This window comes from Crotalus tigris, unplaced genomic scaffold (assembly GCF_016545835.1).
Source record: "Crotalus tigris isolate CLP2741 ecotype Arizona unplaced genomic scaffold, ASM1654583v1 scf7180000024461.2689607, whole genome shotgun sequence".
Lineage (NCBI taxonomy): Eukaryota > Metazoa > Chordata > Lepidosauria > Squamata > Viperidae > Crotalus > Crotalus tigris.
This window is the reverse complement of record NW_024100631.1, coordinates 2,425,136-2,452,014: the sequence shown is the minus strand read 5'-3', so window position 1 is coordinate 2,452,014 and position 26,879 is coordinate 2,425,136. Positions and strand designations below refer to the sequence as shown.

Below are 26,879 nucleotides of genomic sequence, written 5' to 3'. Positions count from 1 at the left end.
GATACCCTTGGATTCCTGCGGCGGAGAAATGTCTCCAGCTGATCTTGAACGATGGTACACATGCTCTATAGCAGTGGTTCTCAACCTTTCTAATGCCGCGACCCCATAATACAGTTCCCCATGTTGTGGTGACCCCCAACCACTTATACATCACCGGGTGCCAGGGGCGTGGCCAAAGAAAAGGGGAAAAAAATGGCAGGACAGCCTTGTTTGGCGACCCCCGTGAAATGGTCGTTCGACCCCAAATGGGGTCCCGACCCCCAGGTTGAGAACCACTGCTCTATAGTGTGTTGTGTAGAATCTTGCTCTTCATGCTCTGAATGTCTATGGAGATTCTCGGTCATCGTGGTTGTCCCAAAGGTGCTTTTTTTAAGGAGGCAACGGGACTTTATCCGAGAAGCTTCTTCAGCTCTGACTGGATGGTGGGGGAATGGAAGGATTTATACTCCTTGCAGACAGCTGGTCATTTGCATCCTTTCAGAGAGTTGTTGAAGCCATCTGTGTCCACTGAACAACCCTGTGACTAACTTAACCTCTGTGGCAAGGCTGCAAAATGGAGCAAAACTCACTTAGCAACAGAAATACGGGGTTTCATTATGGCCGTAACTCAAGGGCCACCTGTACTTTGGCCAGCCAAGGTCAGGATTGGCAAACTTACTTATAAGCTAGTTAAACAGAAATAAATCAACCCTGTTCTGCCAGGGCAGAAAATGTTCCGAGGACACAACACAGCTTAATTCAGGAACCAGTAAGAAAAGGCCGAGTCTGAGAATTTTACTGGAATTTTCTTTCCCCTTGAAAAGTCTCAAATTCACTTTTTCCCCCATTGCACAGGTTTGCTCCTGCTAGTGAGTGTCTCAGTTTACCTGGAGTTTCAGAGCTGGTCAAAAAAAGTTCACCATCCCCTTGTTCTGACGTGTATATTCGGATTTCAGCATTCGGAAGAGGTTTTTCCAAGATCCAGGTGACTTTTTTGTGTTTGTGCATCTGTGTTCTGATTTTAACGTTTGGAAGATTTTTTTTCCCCCCCAGGTGCAAATGACTTTCTGGTGTGTGCGTGTGTTTCGTTTCCGGTGTTTGGAAGAGTTTTTTCCTAAGGTTCAAGCGACTTTTTTTTGGTCTTCCGATTTTGGTGTTCGGAAGAGGTTTTCCTAGATCCAAGTGACTTTTGGGTATGTAGGTGTTTGTGCAGATTTTAGTGTTTAAAAGAGGTTTTTCCCAAGGTTCACACAAATGACTTTTTGGTGTGTGCATTCTGATTTTGGCCTTTGGAAAGGTTTTCCCAAGATTCAAATCACTTTTGGGTGGGTGCGTGTTCATTGCAAACACAGGAAAGGGGGTACATTTGTCAGGGACCACCCATTTCTCTAAGCAAGTGTGGTGGGCTTTTTACGGGAAGCTGCAGTGTGCGACTCCCCCCACAAACACACTCCCAGGATCCAGATGGCCACATTTGCTCCTTCTAAACCTCCATTTGCCCCTTTTTTCCATTCTGAATCCCATCTCCCAAAAACTGTTAGTAAAGGAAACAGGAAGAGAATTACTTTATCTCGCATCTTTCCCAAATCCCAACGTTCTCGGTACTACAGGGTTTTTTTTTTGTTTAACCACTGGCAACAGGAAACAAAGGAGGGAGATGGCTGGGTCTGGGAAAGCACCATAAAACTGAGCTCTCTCCCTCCCACCCCAGTTTTTTCCAAATTAATTCCCAGGTTGCAACAAACCACAGCCTGTAGTTCTATGCCACGGAGAGGATTTGAGGCTTTTCCAAAGTGGGCAAGATTCTGGCTTATTCATCTCCTGAAAAATCTTGTGCAGAGACCCTTGTCCCTGTCTATTTATCTCTATTTATCTCCATCCATCCATCCATCCAAACTCATATCTACCTATCTATCTATCTATCTATCTATCTATCTATCTCTGTCTCTATCCATCCATCCATCCATCTCATATCCATCCATCCATCCATCCATCTATCTGTCTGTCTGTCTGTCTATCTCTATCTCTGTCTATTTATCTCTATCCATCCATCCATCCATCCATCTCATATCCATCTCATCTATCCATCTCATATCTATCTATCTATCTATCTATCTATCTATCTATCTATCTCTATTTATCTCTATCCATCCACCCATCTTATATATCCATTTCATCTCATTTTATCTCATCTATCCATCTCATCTATCTATCCATCCGTCTGTCTATTTATCTCCATCCATCTAACCATCTATCCATCTACCCTATCTCTCCTTCTCTCTCTCTCTCTCTCTCTCTCTCTCTCTTCCCTACCCCAATATATCTTACACATTTGCATTCTATCTCCCCTCCCCACCCCCAGGCTTGCTTGCTGGAGACTTTTTGACCTCCTTCATTTATGGGTATTGCTTAACCACATGTGTCTTTTTTTTTTTTTAAAGAAAAATAAAAGCTATTTCTTTGAGGACTGCCAAGCCAAGCGAGGGTGATACGGGCATCTGAAGTGGGGGGGGAGGAGGTATTTCAAATGTGGGGGATGGAATTCTCCCCCCTGCCCCCCTTCTTTCCAGAGGGAACGAGCTGTTCAGTGGTCCACCAAACTGGAAGTAATTCCTTTTTCTTTCTTTCTCTTTTTTTACCTCTTGCCTTCGCCCCCTTGTCCTTTCCTGTTTCATTCAACCCTTGACAAATGGCTGGAGAGCAGAGACCCACCCTCCTGTCCCCCCCCCCTTCCCCACCACCTCTCCTTTCAAGTCCCCTTCCTCTTGATTGACTCAAGACCTCCTGGGACGGGGAGGGGGGGACGGTGGAGGCCTTGGGGTCACCACCTCCCGTTTCTTCAAAGGCCCTGCGGCTGCACGCAGCTGCCTGCCCTGGAAGGGGTTAGCAGCCGAGCGAAATACAAAACAGAGGGAGGCTCAAGCGGCTCCCCCCTCACCCAGTTCATTCCAGTTCGAACTGACGTTGGCCAGTTCCAGGCTGAGCAGCAGGGACGAGGCGGTGGGGGAGAGGGGAGGGGGCTCCCCTTGGACCACCACGGCTTCCTCCAAAGCCTTTGGGGTACCTGGACATCTTGTGGTTAAATGGGAAAGCAATGTTTGGATTGATTTAATTGTATTATTTTACATGTAATTCAGGGTGGCGAATGGGTTTTAACCCCCCCTTCCCCTTCTTCTTTTCCTCACAGCAACCTTGTGAGGTGGGTTGGGCTGAGAGAGAGGGATTGGCCCAAGCTGGGTTTCACAGTTAAGGCGGGACTAGAACTCACCCTCTCCTGGCGATTGGCCCAAAGTCACCTAGCTGGTTTCGACGGTTAAGGCAGGACTAGAACTCAACGGTCTCCTGGTGATTGGCCCTATGTCACCTAGCTGGTTTTCACGGTTAAGGCGGGACTAGAACTCACCGTCTCCTGGTGATTGGCCCTATGTCACCTAGCTGGTTTTCACGGTTAAGGCGGGACTAGAACTCACCGTCTCCTGGTGATTGGCCCTATGTCACTAGCTGGTTTTCACGGTTAAGGTGGGACTAGAACTCACCGTCTCCTGGTGATTGGCCCTATGTCACCTAGCTGGTTTTCACGGTTAAGGCGGGACTAGAACTCACCGTCTCCTGGCGATTGGCCCAAAGTCACCTAGCTGGTTTCGACGGTTAAGGCGGGACTAGAACTCACCGTCTCCTGGCGATTGGCCCAAAGTCACCTAGCTGGTTTCCACGATTAAGGCGGGACTAGAACTCACCATCTCCTGGCGATTGGCCCAAAGTCACCTAGCTGGTTTCCACGATTAAGGCGGGACTAGAACTCACCGTCTCCTGGCGATTGGCCCAAAGTCACCTAGCTGGTTTCCACGATTAAGGCGGGACTAGAACTCACCGTCTCCTGGCGATTGGCCCAAAGTCACCTAGCTGGTTTCCACGATTAAGGCGGGACTAGAACTCACCGTCTCCTGGCGATTGGCCCAAAGTCACCTAGCTGGTTTTTGTGACTAAGGCGGGACTAGAACTCACCGTGACTTTGCTTGTCAGAGTGTCGAAAATGATGCTCTCGTGACCTCAAGACATTGCAACTGTCACAAACACAAACCAGTTGCCAAGTGTCCTCATCACAGGACCAGGGAGGATGTACAGCGGTCATAAGCGTGAAAAAAAGCCAGTCACAAATCACTGTTTTCAGTGTAAACGAAACCGTTGTAAGTTAAGGACCGCCTGCATCTCTCTCAACTGCCCAGGGTCACCAAGATAGTGAGATGGGCCCTGTCTAAATTTGATGGGCAAGCAAATCAATCAGTCAACGCCAAGGAGCAGGAGTTGGGTTGCAAACCATCGTCTCTAGTATATGAATCCCCCATCCTAGCTTAAGGACCAGGAATCCCCAGACAGAAGCAAATCCTCAGCTATGGTTTTAAGGTTGGGGTGGGAGGGAGTGCAGGGGGGGGGGGAACAGGAGGGAAGGTTGCCCTTCCAAGATCCCAAGGAGCAATTAATCCATTCTCCCCCCCCCACCTCCCACCCAGCTTTTTCCCTGTTGATTTATGGAGTGGCTGATGCCCTTTCATTATTGCACTGCTAGAGGTGAAGCAGGACAGGAGCGCAACAAAGAAAGAGTAGCAGACTGCCCCAAAGCATGCTTTTGGCACTCCCAACACACACACAAACACAGAGAAAAACATACACAGAGAGAGACTGCTGGCTGAGAACAGAGCTGGGGATGGTGATGAGGGAGCCTGCACATAAGCCTTTATTTCTATAAAGAATTCTAGCATAGAAGGAAAAAGAAAGAAGAAAGGAAGGGAGGGAGGGGAGGGAGGAGGGAAAGAAAGAAAGGAGAAAGAGAGAGAGAGAGAGAGAGAGAGAGAAAGGAAAAGGAGGGAAGGAGGAGAGGGAAAGGAAGGAAGGAGAGGGAGAAAGGAGAGGGAAAGAAGGTGGAAGGAAAGAAAGAGAAGAAAGGGAGAAAGGGAGAAAGAAAGAAAGAAAGAAAGAAAGAAAGAGGGAATGTGGGAGAGGGACAAAATAATTTATTTTATTAAAACCTCTAAGTTGTATATACCCGTGAAACAAATACAAATAAATCTGGGGTCCCCTAAAGGGGTTGCATTTTAAAATGGAAAACTTCCCCTGTTGCTGTTGCTGCTGCTGCTGCTGCTTTTTTCTTTTCCTTTTTAATGAATTTGCTGAAATGCAAAAAAGGAATCGATTGTTTTAAAGAAATGGGTCCAAATACGAGGGGACAGACAGGCACACTTTCCCAGTCTTAAGACTTCAAACAAACGAACCAACTTCCCCTGAATTCAGCCCTTTCCCCCTAACCACCCTTCCAGTGCCACCCTCTCCATTCCGGGGTGCCGGGGTTTTTTTTTTTGGTTGCTGGAATTTTATTTTTATTTCCAAATAAAACCTGCTCCTCTTCAGCTACCCTGGGTGGTTCGCGACAGCCACGAAACCCACACACACGGCTGCAAAAAAAAAAAAAAAAAAGATAACCAGGACGCAATCAAAACATGATAATTCTTGGAAAGTCAGAAAGGAAAGGAACTTAAAAAGCACCTAGCATGTTCATTGACGTGGGTTCAGAGGACAGCTTGTCCCATCGTGCTCCCTGCTCCTACAGCCCCAGTGCTTAGCCCCCCCATCCCACCCTCGCTGCAGCCCATCCCTGCCACCACCCCCCACCCTCGCTGCAGCCCATCCCCTGCCACTTTCTTTCTCCCCCCCCCATCCTTAGAAGCTTGATTTTCTCCATTGCTTTTTTTTTTTTTTTTTTGCAATCTGTTCGGCCAACATCTCAGCCCCCCCCCTCGCCTCCTGCCTCGAGAAGAGCAGAGCCAGCAGACCACCTGAAAACCATCGGAGGCCACCCACTTGGCTTGGTCCCAAAGCCCTCTTCTTCTTCTCCTCGGTATAATTTACAAAGAGAGCTGAGAAGGGATTTAACACCCTTCCCTCCCTCCTTCCCACATGCTTTAGGAAAGAGAGAAGAGGACTTTGGGATGAAGTGGGGAAGGGGTGTCGACCACAACTCCTCCTGGCCAATTTGCCACTCTTGGGACAACTCACAACCCGGGACATGAGTTACATTAAAGTCAAAGAAATAGTGGGGATAGACTCCTTAAATAATAATAACAAAAGATGCCAAAGGAGGCACAAAATGAAATGCGAATGACAAAAATTAAGATAGATAGACAGACAGACAGACAGACAGACAGACAGACAGATAGATAGATAGATAGATAGATAGATAGATAGATAGATAGATAGATAGATAGATAGATAAAATTTAGAACAGAATAGAGCTGGAAGGGACCTTGGAGGTCTTCTAGTCCAGCCCCCCACCCCCCTGCTCAAGCAGGAGAACTGATACCATTTCAGACAAGTGACTGTCCAGTCTCCTCTTAAAAACTTCCAGCAATGGAGCGCCCATAATTTCTGGAGGCCAGCTGTTCCACTGGTTAATTGTCCTCACTGTCAGGAAGTTTCTCCTTAATTCCAGGCTGCTTTTCTCTTTGGGTCGGTTGTCGTTTCTCATCCTGCCCTCTGGTGCTCTGGGGAACAACCCGGCCTATTTAAATTTAAGTAATTTAATTTAAACAAATAATTTAAGCAATTAAATTGAATTGTGTGGAATTGTCCAGCGACGTCAATTTCGTCCCGGGGCGAAATTAGCCATGGCTAATTCCAGGCTTGGGTACACTGTGCAAGAGAAATTGCTGGAGTGTGTTTGTGTGTGTGTGTGTGTGTGTGTGTGTCCTCATTTTAAAAGAAAGCAAAGGAGGGAGAGGCTGTGGACTGTTTACACTTGGGTCCACTCCGTTTGCAACTGAGAGCAAAATGCAGCAAGACCCCAAAATAAGCGATGTCAAGGTACATCACTTCTAAGTTTTTTTTTTAATTACGCTTATTTTGTGGTTCTACTTTTTACCTTAAGTTGTTTTATCACACCGACATTACACTTATTTTATTTTACAGGTAGTCCTCGATTTACAGCAATCCGTTTAGTTACCGTTCCGAAATTACAACGGCGCTGACTTGTGACCATTTTTCACAGCTACTACTTGTTGTAGCACCCCTAGGTTCAGGGGTTCAAAATTCGGACACTTGGCAACGGACCCGTATTTATGACGGTCGCATCGCCCTGGAATCACGTGATTTCCCCTTTTGTGACCTTCTGACAAACAGCAGGGAAGCCAGCTTCACTTAACAACCGTGTTTACTAGCTTGACAACTGCAAGGATTCACTTAACATCTCTGGAAAGAGAGGTCGTAAAACGGGGCAAAATTCACCGAACGACTATCCCGCTTAGCAACGGAAGCTTTGGGCTCAATTGTGGCGGTAGGTTGTCCCTCTATATATTTTTACCGCTTATAATATTTCATTTCTTACTCTCGGCTGAGAGACTTTTATTTTTTATTTTCAGCTGAGATTATTATTTTTTTAATACATCTGTGGTTTGCAGACTTTATCCAGAGGGCAACCATTCTCTTGCTTTGAAGTCCTGCTTCAACATCAGCCCCAAGAGGGACCAAAAGAAGAACTAAGAAGTGTTAGATAGAACTAAGGAGAAATTTTCTGAGAGTGGGAACAATTAACCAGTGGGACGGGTTGGCTGCAGAAGTTGGTGGTGATCCATCACTGTCTCACCTAGGCAAGAGAAATTTTGAGAGAGAGAGAGAGAGAGAGAGAGAGAGAGAGAGAGAGAGAGAGAGAGAGAGAGAGAGAGAGAGAGAGAGAGAGAGAGAGAGAGAGAGAGAGATCTCCCTGCCTAATCTGTATACCAGAGATAAGGTTTTATTTTTTCCCCAGCAAGGAAGTTTCATGCTTGAAAGCAACAGAGAAGGAAGGGCCCTTCAAAAGACTTTTCAGCCTAGGCAAGAGAAATTGAGAGAGACAAAGAGAGATAGACACACACACACACACACAACACACACACACACAACACACAATCTATTACATATTACTATTACATCAGAGGAGCCCTTCAAAAGACTTTTCAGCCTAGGCAAGAGAAATTGAGAGAGAGAGACAGAGAGAGATAGACACACACACACAACACACACACAACACACACACAGAATCTATTACATATTACTATTGCATCAGAGAGAGCCCTTCAAAAGACTTTTCAGTCTAGGCAAGAGAAATGGAGAGAGAGACAGAGAGAGATAGACACACACACACACACACAACACACACACACAATCTATTACATATTACTATTACATCAGAGGAGCCCTTCAAAAGACTTTTCAGCCTAGGCAAGAGAAATTGAGAGAGAGAGACAGAGAGAGATAGACACACACACACACACACACACAACACACACACAACATCTATTACATATTACTATTGCATCAGAGATGGAGCCCTTCAAAAGACTTTTCAGTCTAGGCAAGAGAAATGGAGAGAGAGACAGAGAGAGATAGACACACACACACACACACAACACACACACACAATCTATTACATATTACTATTACATCAGAGGAGCCCTTCAAAAGACTTTTCAGCCTAGGCAAGAGAAATTGAGAGAGAGAGACAGAGAGAGATAGACACACACACACACACACAACACACACACAACATCTATTACATATTACTATTGCATCAGAGATGGAGCCCTTCAAAAGACTTTTCAGTCTAGGCAAGAGAAATGGAGAGAGAGACAGAGAGAGATAGACACACACACACACACAACACACACACAACATCTATTACATATTACTATTGCATCAGAGATGGAGCCCTTCAAAAGACTTTTCAGTCTAGGCAAGAGAAATAGGCAAGAGAAATGGAGAGAGAGACAGAGAGAGATAGACACACACACACACACACAACACACACACACAATCTATTACATATTACTATTACATCAGAGGAGCCCTTCAAAAGACTTTTCAGCCTAGGCAAGAGAAATTGAGAGAGAGAGACAGAGAGAGATAGACACACACACACACACACAACACACACACAACATCTATTACATATTACTATTGCATCAGAGATGGAGCCCTTCAAAAGACTTTTCAGTCTAGGCAAGAGAAATGGAGAGAGAGACAGAGAGAGATAGACACACACACACACACAACACACACACAACATCTATTACATATTACTATTGCATCAGAGATGGAGCCCTTCAAAAGACTTTTCAGTCTAGGCAAGAGAAATGGAGAGAGAGACAGAGAGAGATAGACACACACACACACGCACACAACACACACACAACATCTATTACATATTACTATTGCATCAGAGATGGAGCTCTTCAAAAGACTTTTCAGTCTAGGCAAGAGAAATGGAGAGAGAGAGAGATCTTATCATGCCCTTTCCTTCTTATCGTCTCTTGGAGGTCTAAGTTGGCACAAGAGCGCAAACAGCTGGCTATGCCAACAAAAGGACTTTCTGCATTGAAGTTAGTTTAACACCCTGAATCGGCCGTTCTGTTTTGTGCTGGTAAAGGCATTAACCAACAGGGTCACCCAACCCCCTTGTTAAAGAGTTCCCATGCCATCCTAATTCCTACTGACTCCCCCCCCCCCGTTGCCCGTCGTAGAATCAAGCTTTGTGCCCACACCAACTTCCTATCAGTCTTTCGACGGATCAGAACTTAACTGCTTATGTAACTTTTTGGAAGTTGAACCGGGAGTCCCGTGTGCTTCTGAGTCAACCCGTTACCCCTCCCCTAGACAGACGTCATCCCCCAAGGGGTGGATTTCCAAGGAAGATCTGCCTCAATGGGGGGGGGGACTATTGCTCCAAAAACAAACTTGGGAAACTTCTGAAAAACAAAGAGCTTCTCTCTTTTTGGGGCAGTCCCAGAGGAGATGGGGGGGGTTCAATATCTTCTCCAAATCACCTGAAGGCAGGACAGGAAGTTAACAGTTGGAAGCCGGTCAAAGAGAGATCCAGCTTAGAACCAAGGACAGGAGGAATTGTGCTGACGGAACGGCTTGCCTCACAAAGTTGTGGGTGCTTCACCCACTTTTCAAGAAGAGACCGGACAGCCTTTTTGTCCAGGAAGCTAAAAAGGATCGCCTGCTGGAGCAGGGGGTTAGACTAGAAGACCTCCGAAGGTCCCTTCCAGCTCTGTTATTCTATGTTCTGTGCTTTGGCCTTTCCTGTCTTTTCGTCGTAATAGCTATCACTCGGAACAACTGCCATTTTTGCTAGTATCTTTTCTCCTGTAAAGTGGATTCCACTCAGGGTCACAAGCCACATCCTGAAAGAGGGAAAAATTTCTCCTGGGAGGTCGTCCTAGTGGTTATTGAGGGATCTTTGGAATTAATGTGTGGTTGAGCAATTGTTTTAGTTTATCTCGAAACGGGAGGGTAAACTTTCACCTCCCTGTTGTACCTTTGAAACCAGGAGAAAAGAAACAGTGGCAAACAAACAAGGAGAACTTAACAGCTGATGGGAACTTGATCTCAACGAGCCGATTTACAGAATAACAGAGTGATGAAGAGGCAGAAGCTTGCTTCACCTGAGGCATAGAATATAGAATCAGAGTTCGAAGGGACCCTGGAGATCTTCTAGTCCAGCCCCCTGCTCAAACAGGAGACCCTATACCAGTGGTGGCGAACCTATGGCACGTGTGCCAGAGGTGGCACTCAGAGCCCTCTCTGCGGGCACGCGCGCCATACCCCAGAGATGGCAACCGTCGCTCTTCAACCAGCCGCCCGCTAACTCGCCAAGGTCCCACGTGGCCGGATACATCCCAGCACCCATGCGCTCGCTGGCCTCTGTGTGCAGGGGCCGATGGTGTCAGGCAGCCACCGCCCCGGCCCCTGCCTCACCTTGTCCTGTGACAAGGGCACCCCCGCCCTGCCTCACCTTGCCTCACCCTGCAGGATGAACCTCCTGCCCACTGCCCCACCAGCCAGAGACCCCCTGGATCTCCCCCAACCCTGTCCGGCCCCCACAGACGTCCCTCCCCACGAGCAACATCGAGGTGATCATGCCCACCTTGGCCACACCCACCCAATCTGCCATGACCACCACAGCCACGCCCACCCAGTGGGCCACGCCCACCTGGCACCCAACGATAAATAAGTGGGTTTTGGGTTGCAGTTTGGGCACTCGGTCTCTAAAAGCTTCACCATCACTGCCCTATAACATTTCAGATAAATGGCTGTCCAGTCTCTTTTTGAAAACTTCCAGTGATGGAGTCCCTACAACTTCTGGAGGCAGGTTGTTCCACTGATTAATTGTTTTGTCGGGAAATGTCTCCTTAGTTCTAGGTTGCTTCTCTCCTTGATGAGTTTCCACCTGTTACTTTTCTTGCCTTGCCCTCAGATGCTTCGAAGAAGAGGTTGACCCCCCCCTTCTTCTCTGTGACAGCCCCCCAAACACTGGATGACAGCATTTGAAACCTGCATTATTTTCCCCCTTGGTGAATTTTAAATCAAGCCATCATTCCTGGGTTATGTAAACTTTATGGCCTGGCCCCACCCTGCCCAGATTCCAGATGTCTCGGAATGGATGGATTTTCCGATTCAAGTCAGCAGAGCCAAGACCCCAATGTTCAACGTAGATCTAGCTCGCCCACTGTTGTGGCCCACGGTGTGGTTTGTTTCATTTTCTGTTCTGACCCACAATGTGGCTTGTTTCATTTTCAAAGCCAGCTGTTCTGATCTGGAAACAATAGCTGGGGGCTTAAAGTGTTGTGTTGCCAACTCAGCCAACAGCGGTTTCTACTATAAATACCGGTCAAGCAATGTAGGGTGGTCTCCTCTCCCTGGGGCTTCCCAGAATGTTTTCAGCGGGTCTGACCCTGGTTCCGATCCATCACGTCAGTCCCAAAACAGGTCCCTGAAGTTTTGTTGACAGTGCATTTCAGAAACAATCTCAAATCAACCCTCTGAATTTGTGCCTAAGGCAGGGTTGGAATTTAGTCTTCCCTGCTTCTAACCCACTAGGCCTGTCCAAGCCTCTCATCTTTCTCCCTTTGAGCATATTTCCAGCGATTAGCAAGCAAAGTGGTTAATTGTCTGAATTACACGTTTCTCTGCCACGAACTTTCCAAACACATTGTTTTAGCGGAACTGTTTGGGACAACACCAGATCTCCGGGGAAGTTAGCTCAACGGGGCAACAGATCTGTGGATTTTGCTGCGACAACCCAACCCACCCGACTGTCCCCTGACCCATTTAATCCAATGTTAAGAAATGGATCTATTGGAGAAGTTAATTCTATTCTGAGACTTTTTGAAGTCCTGCAGGGGTTTTTAGCAACGGCAATTCTGAAGACATTAGGAAGAGAATGCCAATTGTGCCATGGACTGCTAAGCTCAGTGATCGAATACAGACTTTCTTAACGTTGCCAACTTTTAAGATGTGGGAACTTCAACTCCCAGAATTCCCCAGCCTCCATGCCAGCTGGGGAATTCTGGGGGTTAACGTCCACACATTATAAAGTTGACAAGGTTAAGAGGTTGTGGTCGAGCCTAAACGTCCTAACATCCATTTTTTCCTTGAAAAGCAGAACCACCACGATTGATAAGGCAACATTCGATGGGATTGGAAATATGAAAATCCATCACTTTCCAGAGCTTTTCTGATGCTTGGGAGAAGCAACTGTGACGAAGGCATCAGGCTATAGAAAGGAAGAATTCCAGTCCTATCTTAACCGTGAAAGCCAGCTGGGCGACTTTGGGCCAATCACCAGACGACGGTGAGTTCTAGTCCCGCCTTAGGCATGAAAGCCACATAGGTGACTTTGGGCCAATCACCAGGAGACGGTGAGTTCTAGTCCCGCCTTAGGCATGAAAGCCACATAGGTGACTTTGGGCCAATCACCAGGAGACGGTGAGTTCTAGTCCCGCCTTAGCATGAAAGCCACATAGGTGACTTTGGGCCAATCACCAGGAGACGGTGAGTTCTAGTCCCGCCTTAGCATGAAAGCCACATAGGTGACTTTGGGCCAATCACCAGGAGACGGTGAGTTCTAGTCCCGCCTTAGCATGAAAGCCACATAAGTGACTTTGGGCCAATCACCAGAAGACAGTGAGTTCTAGACCTGCCATAGGCATGAAAGCCATTTGGACCAATCACCAGGAGACAGTGAGGTCTAGTCCTGCCTTAGGCATGAAAGCCAGCTGGTTGGCTTTGAGCCAGTCCCTCTTTTTCAACCCAACACACCTAATAGGCTTGTGGTGGGGAAAATAAGGAGAAAAGAGTATCGGGTATGTTCTCTGCCTTGAGTTACTTATTAAGGGTGGGATTTTTAAAAAGTGAAATAAAATAAAACTGGACAGGAACCCCTTGGGGAAAAAAATCACAGCCTACAGACCCCGATTCCTGGACCGATTCAAAATCACCTCCCTCAGATACGAATGGGAGCCAGTTTTGGAAACCAACATTTTTAAAGATTTTTGTTGCTGCCGCCGCCACTCCCCCCCCCAGCCCGCTCCCCTTCACTAAACCACCTCTACAGATGTGTTTAGGCATTCTCTTCTCTCGGCTTCAAAACAACAAACCACATTACAGCTTGGGCCGCTGTGTGAGGCCCATTTGTGAACAAGGTTCTCCTAGAAAAAAAATCAATTCTGGCTCCTTTGACGGGGTGCCTTTGTCAAACATTGCCGGACTATCAAACCCTCCCCACATACACACATCCCTTGATGTTGCCCCCTTAGCCAGGCTTTTTTCTTTATTTTAGCAAAAAGATGGGTCTTTGCAATTTGAGGGACATTTGAGAGAGGAAGGATGGAAAGGATGCTTTGGAAAGCAAAGGGAAAACAAAAGAAGTCAAATGGCTTTGCTAAAGCTTAGGAGTGACTGGGGAGTAATCGGATTAATTATTATTATTATTTATTATTATTATTATTATTAACGCTGATCAGGCCAAGCGGGAGCCCGGTTCGAATGCATTCCCCTTTCCTTCGTGCAGATCCACACGACACACACCCTGTACCCCAACAGAGAGGCAGCGTTTTCAACTTTGAAAGGTTAAAAGCAGCATGTTTATTTGGGGGATCCTGATCCTCCGTTTCATTCATAGGCAAGTAAAAATAAATAAATAAACAAGGATCAATTTAGGGACTTGCAATAATAAAGAGTATTCAATTAGCGGTCGTGTGAAGTTACCACGGAACTGGAAAAAGTGACTTACGACCGGTCCTCCATCTTATGACACTTGCTGTATATCTCCACGGTCACGGAATCAAAATTTTGGATGCTTGGCAAGGGGGCATATTTACAATGGTTGCGGCGTCCTGGGGGAGGGGGTGTCGTGTGATCTCCATTTGCCATCTTTCCAGCCAGCTGACCACCAAAGTCCCTGGGGCGGGGGGGAAGTTAGATTCGCTTAGTGACTGCGTGATTCCAAATTTGAATTGGGGAAGTTAGTTCCCTGAGCGAACCAAAATGGCTTGCTTGCTTGCAGACCCACCTACCTTGCGAAGAAGATCCAATTGCCAAAGGGCAGCGGTTCCCCAACTGTGATCCTCGGACCCTCTGGGGGGGGGGGTTATGATGTCATCACAGGGGTGGGTCCATGAAGGTTCAAAGAAATGTTACGATCTAAATCTTTAAGTCTCGGTTGGGGGGGGGGGTCTGTGGCCCCAAAAGGTATTCAGACGGGGTTCAGGGCGAGGAAAAAGTTGACACCCACTGGCCAAAGGCATTGCCCCCCCTATACCTGCTGGAAGCCATCTGCATCCAGTTGCAATTTTAAACTCACTTACCTGGGAACTGATTTTTTGCACAAGCTGGTTCGGGATCATGTTGTTTATTATTTAGCACAGAGCACTTGGATAACAGCAGTGAAAATCTATCAAAAGGGGCCTGTAATGCTACGGGACGCGTGGGTTGCAAATAGTCAATTTGGTTGAGGGAGGAGGAATTCAAGAAATTATACAGGTTGTCCTCCACTTACCACCGTTTTATTTAGTGACCGTTCAAAGTGACAATGGCACTGGGGGGGGGAAGGCAACGTACGATGTGATCAAAATTCCGACTCCTATTTATGACGGTTTGCAGCGTGGGGGGGTGTCACGTAATCCCCTTTGGCATCCTTCTGACACACAAAATCAATGGGGAAGCCAGATTTACTTCACAAGCGTGTGACTAATTTAACAACTGTGGCAAGGAAAGTCATAAAGCGGGGCAAAATTCACTTAAACGTCTCACTTATCAACAGAATTTTTGGGCTCAGCTGTGGCCGTAAGTCAAGGACTACCCGTATAGGTTACAAGTTACATTAAGTTATAGGGTTGTGAAGATCAGGTTATTCCAATAGCAAGGGCACAGACACATGCAAACACACACACACACACACACACACAAACAACAACAACAAAAAAAACCCCACCATTTTTCTGTGTTTACACCACAGGAAAAAAAAGTCACTACTTTTCCCCGTCCTTTCGCAGCTCTTTTTGTCATTTTTGGTTTTTTTAATATATTCTTTTGAACAACAAAGCAACCCCCTCTTTGGATAAACACCTAAAAATCAATCTGCCATTAAAAAAAAAAAGATAATGTCATAAACCAGAGGCAAGGCTGATGGAAGCACAGGCTGAAAAAAATGGACACCAAACCAATCTCGATAGACTGCAATTCAACAGCAAGTGATAAGTTAAATACCAACTCAACCCCCCCCCCCCCCAAAAAAAAACCCCGGAAGTTTTTAGATGTTTTGGGACTACAAGCCCCAGAATTCCAAAAATTTCAGAATTCAGATGGTGGCGACCCAGCCAGGTAGGGGAAAGAGGGGAAGGTATGGTTAGTAAAAAGCTGCGTTAAGCCACAGACCATCTACAGAAGTGAACTCAACCACCCACAAAAGGGTTTGGATCAAACCTTGAATAAAAAACCCACCCGACCCCCCCCCCAGGGCTAAGATTCCTCCCAGCAGCAGTAGGTTTAACCCCATTCATTTGCAAATTAAAGATGGACTGAAAAAGTTTTGTTTTGGCCCCCAGAAACTTTTATCTCCCAAGCCTTGTATACAATATTCCCAGGGCTTTAGTTAAGTTCTTATCATTAGGAAACAAAACCTGGGGGGGGGGGGTGGTGAAATAAAAAAAAAGGAAGGCTTTGCAACCCCCCTTTTTTTTTAAAAAAAAATGCCAAGGGTCTTGTCTAAACATTTAAATAAAATGTATCACCCTATCAGCGGTTTGTTTTTTTTAAGGGGGGAGAGAATTGGATGTGTTGAAAAGGCGATTCCTCTGGGTTGCTTTGTTCTTTTTTTTAAATAAAACTAATCTAATTGCTGTAATGAGGTAAAGACGATAGGTTTCAAATGGTTCTGGGTAGAAATTGATAATTGCTACCCTACCTGTGTCAGTTTTTGGCTATGAGGCACATGCAAAAAACACAATCCCCATTGATAGGAATTTTGTTGCTGTTATCACTGTCATTCTCATTTCTTTCTAAACATTTTAGTTCTTCCCTCCCTCCCTCCCACTTTCTTTCTTCCTTCCTTCCTCCCTCCCTCTTTCTTGATTCCTCCCCTTTTCTCCCTTTTCCTTCCTTCCTTCCCTCCCTTTTCTTTCCTTATTTCCTCCTCCTTTCTTTTCTTTTTTCATTCTGTCTTTCCTTCCTTCTTTCTTTTCTCTGTTGGGTCTTTCTTTCTTTCTCTCTCTCTCTTTCTCTCTTGGGTCTTTCTTTCTTTCTTTCTCTAACCTTGCATTCTTGACATTCCATTTCTGACTTTTAAAACTATCTAGCAAGCTGGTACAAATCCTGCCTAAAAATGGGAGGTTTTTTTTTAAAAAAAAAAAAAACCCTGCAAGAGTCAACCTGTTGAGATGGGCTGGGAAAAGATTCCTCTATCTCCAATGTGAGCTGCCTTCCACAGCACATCCCTGTAACTACCCCCGCCCCCACACCTCCTTGCTCAGCAATTCACCCCCCTTTCATTTAAAAAGGAAAGATGTCTTCCAATCAATCAGTCAAAAAAAGAGGGAGCAACCCTGTTAGCCCTTCTAACTAGACTGTACCTGCAGCATATACTTTGCAGCTGATTTAGGGGTTTACACAACTTACTTTCCGGACACCTGAATTACCCTTTTCTGAATCACCAAGAAAGCAGGTGGGTGAGTTGAAAATGAAAACAACACGCCAAGCAAGCCTCCAGGTCAAAAATCTCATCACGATTAAACCTTTACACTGGCTGATTAAACCTTTACACTGGCCGTGCTTGGACCAGCTCTGGTGTCCCCACCACTCTGTAAAGGGCTATTTAGAAGGGAGATGGGAAGGAAGGAAGGAAGGAAGGAAGGAAGGAAGGAAGGAAGGAAGGAAGGAAGGAAGGAAGGAAGGAAGGAAGGAGGGAAGGAAGGAAGGAAGGAAAAGGAAGGGAGAGATATAGAGGAAGGAAGGAAGGAAGGAAGGAAGGAAGGAAGGAAGGAAGGAAGGAAAAGGGAGAGATATAGAGGTAGGAAGGAAGGGGGGGAAGGGAGATGGGAAGGAAGGAAGGTAGATAGGAAGGAAAGAAAGAAAGAGAGAGAGAGAGAGAGAAAGAAAGAAAGAAAGAAAGAAAGAAAGAAAGAAAGGGAGAGATATAGAGGTAGGAAGGAAGGGGGAAAGGGAGATTGGAAGGAAGGAAGGTAGATAGGAAGGAAGGAAAGAAAAAAGAAAGAAAGAAAGAAAGAAAGAAAGAAAGAAAGAAAGAAAGAAAGGGAGAGATATAGAGGTAGGAAGGAAGGGGGAAAAGGGAGATGGGAAGGAGGGAAGGAAGGAAAGAAAGAAAAGGGAGAGATAGAGGTAGAAAGGGGAAAGGGGGAGGAAGGAAGGAGGGAGGGAAGGAAGGAAGGAATCTGGCATCTGCATTGACTCATGCAGAAGAAAAAAAATTCCTTCCCCTAGAACAACTCTGCTCTGTTTAAAACCTCAACACCCCCACCCCCAGATTTAAGTAGGGCTCCCCCTTCCCATAGGCAGGCAAGCTTTCTTCCCCACCCACCAAAGCCGATCCAAGAAGTAATAATATTCTATTTCCGTTCCCCCCCCTCCCGCTGCAAAAATAAAATAATATTTTTTAAAAAGAGAGAGAGAGAGAGAGGGAATTCCTTCTAAGAGATTTTCTGCAACAGGCAGAGAGAGGCTGGTCCTTTCAACATTTGATTCTCTGCATTCCTACAATCCCCTCTTCTCCCCCCCTCCCCACCGTGCGTGCCCAGATGAATACAGAAATTGGAAGCCTTTTACACACACATCTGCAATTTCCTTTGTAACCCACACCCCCACACACACACCCTGCTCCAGGAGAGTCTTCCTTTTTTCCTCTCTGAAATTCCTCGACATAAGCAGGGTCAGCCGTTAAAAAGCACCTTTGGAATGTGCAATCTGTTAGCGGGACTCAGGAGCCTTCCAATCCCTTTGGGGTATTACTTCTCCCCCCTCCCCAAAAGACTGTTTCTCAGAAGGTTCCTCCCTCCCCCCTCCCAAACTATTTAAAGTCCTCCCAGCTTCCCCCACTCCTCAATCGGCAGCAAGGCATTTATTTTCCATCAATCATTCAAGCTGGGCTAAGCCAAAGTAAAGGAGGGGGGAAGCACCTCCCCTATTCTCTGACTAAGCAGGAAATGGCTCTGTAGCCCCCTCCCCACCCACCCACCCACCCACCCACCCCCACACACAGAGCCCTTGATGCTCTCTTAGCTAGGTGGCTTTCTTGAAGACATTTCCTTACTCAACTACCCTGTTCCCCCCAAAATAAGACCTAACCGGAAGATAAGCCCTAGTGTGATTTTTCAATCAGGATGCTCGTAATATAAGCCCTTACCCCAAAAATAAGCCCCAGTTAAGATCGCCAGACAGACAGATGCATTTATGACTGTATTTTCCTGAAAATAAGACCTAACCGGAGCAAAAATTAATATAAGACCTGGTCTTATTTTAGGGGAAACATGATAGGTAATATCAGAAGAGGAGGAGGAGGAGAATTGTGGGGTCCTTGGTGTTCTCTGAGCTTGGTTGTTTTCTTGCAGACCTTTCATTATCAAAGTAGGTAACATTATTAGTGATAGAAGGGAGTGGGGTTTATGTAGAGGAGGAGGAGGAGAACTGGGAAGGGTCCTGAGTATTCTCTAAGCTTGGTTGTTTTCTTGCAGACATTTCATGACCCAACTAGGTAACATCCTCAGTAGCATCACACACTGATGACCTTTCCTAGTTGGGTAATGAAACTTCTGCAAGCCAACCACCAAGCTCAGAGAGCACCCAGGACCACTACCACCATCCCAGTTCTCCTCCTCCCTCCCTCCCTCCCTTCTAGCACTGATGATGTTGCCTAGTTGGGTAATGAAATGTCTGCAAGGAATCCAACCCAGCTCGGAGAGATTCACACGACATTTCAACCCTGAGCTACAAATAGTCCCTTCCATTGGTACAGACACATGTGTGTAGTCTGGTCCACCCATCCAAGCTTGCCCCGGTTTTAAATCTGCTTCCAACACAAAACAGCTGGACTGGGGTCCCCGTTCCCGAAATGGAAGTCCAAGGGCTCAGAAACCGACAACCGAGATGGCCCCTGTTAGCTTCAATCAAACAAATAAAACATATCGCTGGTTTCTGGATTTTGACCGTAAAGAATAGACTCTTTTTAGCCAGAGGAAATTCATTCACAAATTAGGCTATCTTCTCAACCGTGGCCCCAAACAGGAGTGTGTGAGTTTTTGAGCAGTTATCCAATCTTGACAACTCGCTCTTGAATATTGTACGAAGACTTGTGGGGGGGGGGATTGTGTTTGTGTATGGAGGTGGGTGGAGAAGGGTATAAAAGAGCCAAAACAAGACTTGGTGACCCATGGAAACATCTCTTTATGGATTCTTCTAGGAGTTTATTCTAATTCTTCTCTTTCAACTTGTCCTTGACGGAATTGTTACTCACCCAGACCAGTTTGTCAACTCTCAAGTCTGCTTTAAAGCATTTTTTTCCCTTCCCTTCCCTTCCCTTTTTTTTTAAATAATCCCAGAAAGGTAAACCCTTCTCAGGTATGTGGGACATGCCATATCAGCAACAGCAGTGACGCCTTTGGATGGACACGCTGCCTGAAAAAAATCACTCCTGTCACAAAACAGATTTGACACAGTACTTATGTCAAATTAACAACATCTAGTACGTAAAAGAGGTCCCTGATCTAATTCATGCCATAAATCTCAGCTTGCATCTGCCCATTATGGTAAAGCAGGGCAGGGAAGCCCAGACAACAACATTTGCCAAGAAGCACAACTTAGTTAGTTGTGCTATTGGGGGACAATGTATTGTGCAAACTCAGTGTATTTATCCAGCATTGCCTACATCCCCATTATCTTGGCTGCAAGGATGTGGAGGCCCACCAGAGAGCAACCAAGAGACAAAGGAATCTCTGTCTTGCCACCTAGTGGCATTGCACATATTTGCAGCCAAGTCCTTTATCTAGACTACGGGTAGCACATACCAACAAATCAGCATTCACACTAAGCCTCAGGATGGTTAGTTTGTGACTGGCTTAGCATGTTAGTAAATCTGGCCAATTATGGTTTCTTCCGTCAGCCATGGTTAAACTCTGGATAAAGCACCAACCTGGTATCTATCCGAAAGATGGTTTATAGCTGGGAATGGATTCTCAATGCTGCAAATTAGCATGAGAGTTTTCTGCCTGGGCATAGCCCAGAACACATTATAAACTGTCTCAGGGGTGTCCACACGATCCAGAAACTCAAGATGGCAGCTGAAAAGACACCATCAGAATTCCTGCTGCTTGTAATATGCACCATACATGTGATGTACAAAAAAGGAGGTGAAGCTTTGGTCACGCCATTTTGAGCACACCACATGGATACCCCCTAAAATAACAGAAGACCTTGGAGGTCTTCTAGTCCAACCCCCCCTGCTCAAACAGGAAATCCTCTACAATTTCAGACAAATATAGTTGTCCAGTCTCTGCTTCAAAACTTCACGTGACGTCACGGGTTTGACATGTCTGGTCTAGGCCAGGGGTAGGCAACCTTGCCTCTTTGATGACTCGTGGACTTCAACTCCCAGAATTCCTGAGCCAGCATGGCTCAGTTTTGAAACCTCTCCCTTTCCCCTCAGCATGGCTGACTCAGGAATTCTGGGAGTTGAAGTCCACATGAGTCGTAAAAGAGCCAAGGTTGCCTATCTCTGGCCTGGACCGAACAGGCAAGACTTTGAACATAGAATAATAGGCTGGAAGGAACATTGGTGGCCTTCTAACACAACCCCCTGCTCAAGGGGGGAGAACCTAGACCATTTCAGACCAATAGTAGTCCTGTCTCTTCTTAAAAACCTCCAGTGGTGGAGCAGCCACAGTTTCTAGAGGCAGGTTGTTCCACTGGTTAATTGTTCTAACTGTCAGGAAATTTCTCCTTAGTTCTAGGTTGCTTCTCTCCTTGATTAGTTTCCCTCCGTTCCTTCTGGAACTGCCTTCAGGAGATTTGGAGAATAGATTGAACCCTCCCCTTCTTTGTGGCAGCCCTTAACATATTGGAACACTGCCATCATGTTCCAAAATAGTTTTTTGGGGGGGAAACAAAGGCCCAACTCAAGTGGCAGAAGAACCACCCCATTCTTAAAACCCTGGGGGGCTCCTTGGAGATGTGAAGTTGTTCTTCTGCTGTCCAAAGTTTGTCAATCTCACAACTGCATCCACAGAAGTTCAGATTCTCAGCTCAGCCCCTAAAGTTTCCTTGGACCCCCCCCCCCCACCATGTCTCCAATTCAGCTACTTTGCAGGGATGTGGCCGGCTATGTCTCTTCGAGGTTCTTAAAGGGAAGCCCCAAAGACAGATTTGCCATAAAGCTCCTGTATCACACCGCAGACCATACCCTTCTTCTACCTCTATTCCCATGATTCCCTCTCTCTGACCCACAGCAGCTGGGGTTGAGGGGAGTTGCAAGGGGAGAACCGGCAGACGCAGTGTTGCCGAACTTTACTCCTTGGATTGGAGAACGGGGTCCTCAGTGCTCTCTGAGCTTGGTTTTCCCGCAGACATTTCATGACCTAACTAGGTAACAGCATCGGTGCTAATGGCTAATGGCACTGATGATGTTACTTAGTTGGGTGATGAAACGTCCTCGAGAAAACAACCAAAGGTCCCACAGTTCTCCTTCTCCTCCATGCCGCAAACCCCACTCCCTTCTAACACTGATATGACCTAGTTGGTTGATGAAACGTCCTCAAGAAAACAACCAAGCTCAGAGAGCACCAAGGACCCCACAGTCCTCCTCCTCTACACAAACCCCACTCTCTTCTACCACTGATGATGTTACCTAGTTTGATAATGAAATGTCTGCAAGGAAACCACCAAGCTCAGAGAGCGCCAAGGACTGTCCATTTCAACCCTGAACTACCAATATTCTCCTCTATCAAATTAGAAAACTATTTAGAATTCAACCAATTAAGACTGAAAACTAGGGATTCTTTAGGTTGGGATGCTTCGAGGTAGGTACACTTTTCCCAACTCAGAAAGTCAACGGACGCCCCAAAGACCCTTCCACAAACTTCTCACTTGTAAAATAGATAAGGAGACTGAAATAAGCCTGCTTTTGATGTAGGATAGGAACTCAGCTCTTCTGAGGACTGAAACATGCTCTGTGGGCTGAGCAAAGGCTATCTTCAGTTGTGAAATGGGAAAACAAGGCACAAGGGCAAACATCTGGAAAGACCACCATGCCTAATTTTTTTTATTATTATTATTATTATCAACCCTCACCGAAAACGGGAAGAGGAGAGGAACAACAATATTTTGCCCCAAGGGATGTTATTTCCCCCCTCTAAACCAAGCACAGCTCTATCCTGTGGATTAGTTGAAAAGACGATGGTTACAAAATATTCAAAGACTTTTTAAAAAGTTTTTATAGAGCCCTAATTATCAGGCCCGAGCGGTAAGCCACAGCTGCTTGGGGAAGCAAGCTAAGATGGACTGAAATTTGCCCCCCTTTTTTTTTCTTCTTCTTCCCTGCATTTGCACAACACGCTATAACTAACCAAACAGCCTGGATTTGCAAAAGACGCAAGGCTACCCAAAAGAACAACCCCCCCCATCTCTAACCAAGATTAACTTTAACCCAGTATATTGTGTGGATACAACTACGAGAACGTGAATTGGCTCCGATAATCACATTGGGAGAATCCAACTTAGATACAAGTTAGTCCTCAACTTAAACAACAGTTCATTTTAGTCGTGGTTCAAAGTTACAAAGGTACTGGGGAGAAAAAAGGGATTTATGACCGTTTTTCACACTTACGTCCGTCTCAGCATCCCCATGATCGGGTGTGATCAAAATTCAGACGCTTGGCAACTGGCTCATATTTACGACGGGTCCCCTTTGATGACTTTTTTGACAAGCAGAATCAGTGGGGAAGCCAGATTCTCTTAATAACCGTGTTACTGTGGCAAGGGAGGTTGTAAAACAGGACAAAACACACTTAACAAGTTTTGCCTCCCCCCCAACCCCAAATGTGCTGTTATTCAAGAGAGATGAATTCTTCAGAAAAACTAACTTTTCAGCTTCCCCCCCCACCCCAGATTCCTATTTGAAATCAAGAGATCTGATCTTCCCAGATTCCCAACCATCTTGGGCACTGTTTTTTTTTTTTTTTTTTTTTTGGTTAAGGAAGACTTTCTTTTCTTTCTTCACTAGTTACTAAAAGAACTTTGGGCTATGACTTTTTTGACTCTCACCCCTTCCAAAGGATTCCCAAGATAAGGGTTCAAAATGTAGAAGAAGAAAAAAAAAACATCTCAAAGTAAGACCTGGAAAGGAAACCACGAGTGAACCCAGATATTTTAAAGAGGGAAATGGAAAGGAAAGGATTTCTGAATAATAACCCTTCACAGATTTAAGAACTGAAGCCAACTTTGAGTCAAGAAAAGGAAAATCCGCCTTGGATTAAAAGCCTTAAAATTGTCACCGTTGGAAACACACAACACCCAGTGGGTGATGCTCTTATTTCTCCTGGCAAATAAACAGATCTGGGGAGAGACTCTTGTCAGTCTGAACCAGGTCGATGTCAAACCACCAAAGGAGCTTTCCAAGAATGTTAACATTTTCCCAGAGTTCAAAGGAAGATGGGGACACAAGTAGCCCTCAAGAGTTCATTTAGTGGCCATCCTAAGTTACCACAGCATTGACCAAAGTGACTTACGACCGCTTTTTTACACTTACGACCGTTGAAGCATCCCCATGATCACGTGATCAAAATTTAGATGCTTGGAAACTGACTGGTACTGATGACGGTTGCAGTGTCCCCTTTTGCAACCTTAGGACCAGCCAAGTCCACGGGGGAAGCCGGATTTACTTAACTAGTGCATCGCTAACTTAACAACTGCAGCAATTCACTTAACAACTAGGGCAAGAAACGTCGTAAAACAAGGCGAAGTTCACCCCACAACTCTCTAGCTGAGCAACAAAAATTTGGGGCCTCAGTTGCAGCCAGTTAAGCCCAGGTATAAGTTTTCTACCTTCCTTTTCCTGATGTAGGTTAGAGAGCAATAAAATTGAAATAATTTCCCCTGGAACTTTATCTGGATAAGTCGAGGACTATCCATTAAAAAAAAAACACACGACCCAACCTCCAGCAAAAAGAGAAGCAGGTCTGGGTACCAGGCTGGTCATTGCAAGGACGTCTCAGAACTGGAGCCAAATGCTTTGACAATATAATTGCACTGCTAAATTTGAGATAACAGTAGTGCAACATTGTCAGAGCTGGCGGTTCCAGCAATCTGCCCAGCAGTGGCAATCTTACACAGCTGGCCTCGCTCTCAATGGAAGGATGTAAAGCACCAGAGAGCTAAATAGCTGGAAATAGCTACACTAGTCTCCCTTTCATTCTTTTGTCGGTAAATTTAAAATTAAAGCAGGAGAGAGAGTTATAACCAAGTCATCATGTTCTAGGGCTGGCAATCTTGACCCACAACTGGGGGATTGGGGAGGGGAGTGGCGGGGTTGTGGGGAGAGGAATGCCTTTGTGAGTCAAATAAATGATATGAAATGTCTCCACTGAGAGGTTAATGCAAGGGCACCCTGGTAGATTAAATTAGCTCCCCCCTTATCAGTAAAACATACAGGTAATTCTTTGATTCGTTTAGCGACTGCTCAAAGTTAGAACAGCCCTGAAAAAAGCGGGCATGACCATTTTCCACTGGGACCCTTGCAGCCTCCCCCCCAGGGTCACAGGATCAAAATTCAGACGCTTGGCAACTGACTGGTATTTATGACGGCTGCAGCATCCCCGGGGGTCCCGTAATCCCCCTTTTGCTGACCTTCTGACAGCAAAGTCAATGGGGGGGGGGAAGCCGGACACTTAACATCCATGTGACTAGCTTAAGATCTATGGTGATTCATTTAACAAATGTAGCAAGAAGAGTCCTAGAATGGGACGAAGAAACTCACTTAACAAATTTCTCACCTAAGCAAAAAATAAATTTTGGGCTCACCGGTCAGTCAAGGGCTACCTGTAATTGGTTTAAAATAAGGGCGTTGTGCAAGCTGGCATGAAAATAGGTATCTAGGAGATATACCACTCTTTTTTTAATGTAATCTCTCCCTCCAAACCCCCCCCCCATCAGCTCAACAAAAATAGCCAGTGGTTCAAAAAACAGCTTGTAAGCTGAATCAATAAAAGATGGCTAGTAGAGAGTACAAGTCAACATCCAAAAATCTGTATCAAAGATTCCTCCGATAATTCCCCCCCTTAATTTTCTTCCCTTACCCTTCTCTCTTTCCCCATTAAATGCCATTAAATGTATTTATTAGGTATGCCACTGAATTCAGCTGGTGTTGATTCAGAGTAAGCCTTTTACACTGAAAAAGTTTAAAAAAAAAACGAGGACAAGATTTTAAGCCCCTCTTTATGGTGCATGCAATACACACATGCCCGTGTGTCACACTTCACACCCATACACAGACAGAGGTAATTTAAACTTTGGACTGAAGAAGTCAAACATGACTACAAACAATTTATGAGACCAGCCAGTGTTTTTAATCACTCTTTTTGTCCAAAAGTTTTCTTTTAATCACTCTCTTTGTCCTTTATGAAACGAGCCAGTGTTTTTAATCACTCTTTTTGTCCAAAAGCTTTTTTTTAATCACACTTTTTGTCCAAAAGTTTTCTTAAAGGCTTCTGAAATTTCTTTTGAAGACCCCATATGTATATAATATTATTATTTAATAATAATAATAATAATCCAACTTTGCTGCTTGAGCAATCTGTATTACAAATGCAGTAATAATAATAATAATAGTAATAATAATCCAACTTTGCTGCTTGAGCAATCTGTATTACAAATGCAGTAATAATAATAATCCAACTTTGCTGCTTGAGCAATCTGTATTACAAATGCAGAACTGGGAAGCAGGAGACCCTTGCAGACTACCACAATTGGAAGAATGTGTCACTCTCTCAAAACAGAAAGCAACAGCATATCTGCCACTGTGAGGCAGGACATCACAAGCCTGGTGTGTCCTGGAGATTCCAGACCAGACAGCAGGCAGATCAAACAAAATGTGCACCAGCCAATGTTAAAACCCAGTCCCTTCTCTCTGGGTTCATGAAAAAGCACCAGAAATTTTTTTTTTTTAACTGAAAGAAGCACTGTGTGGAAGGGACCGGATGCCCCCACCCCCGAAAGCTTACAAAGCAATCCTGATTCTGTAAAAAAAAAAAAAAAAAGTCTCCATCCGTGCAGAGCCATCACCATCACCCCATTTGAAGAAGTTGCAACCAAGATGGGTTGGTCATTTTGCAGAAGGATAACCTCTGTCAGCCGATGCCCTTTTAATATTGCACTGCTAATGAGAGCTTCCAGTAGTACAACAGAAAAAGGGCACAGGCCGGCAAGGAGAAGACCACGAGCATTTCCAGCAGGGGGGGAGGGATTTTTTTTCCAAAGGACTTTAAAAAAAAAAAATCTGGCTGGGCTTTTTTTCCCCCTGAAAGCATATTGAAGAA

The 26,879-nt window shown here is 45.5% G+C and overlaps 1 long non-coding RNA gene across 1 annotated transcript; it reads left to right on the top strand.

Moving 5' to 3' along the window:
* The first annotated feature begins 161 nt into the window (after positions 1-161).
* On the top strand, positions 162-12,694 carry LOC120303113. Its single transcript, XR_005555350.1, has 3 exons — positions 162-964; positions 6,940-7,303; positions 12,452-12,694. It is a non-coding gene; the product is annotated as an uncharacterized LOC120303113 (long non-coding RNA).
* The last annotated feature ends 14,185 nt before the right edge of the window (positions 12,695-26,879 follow it).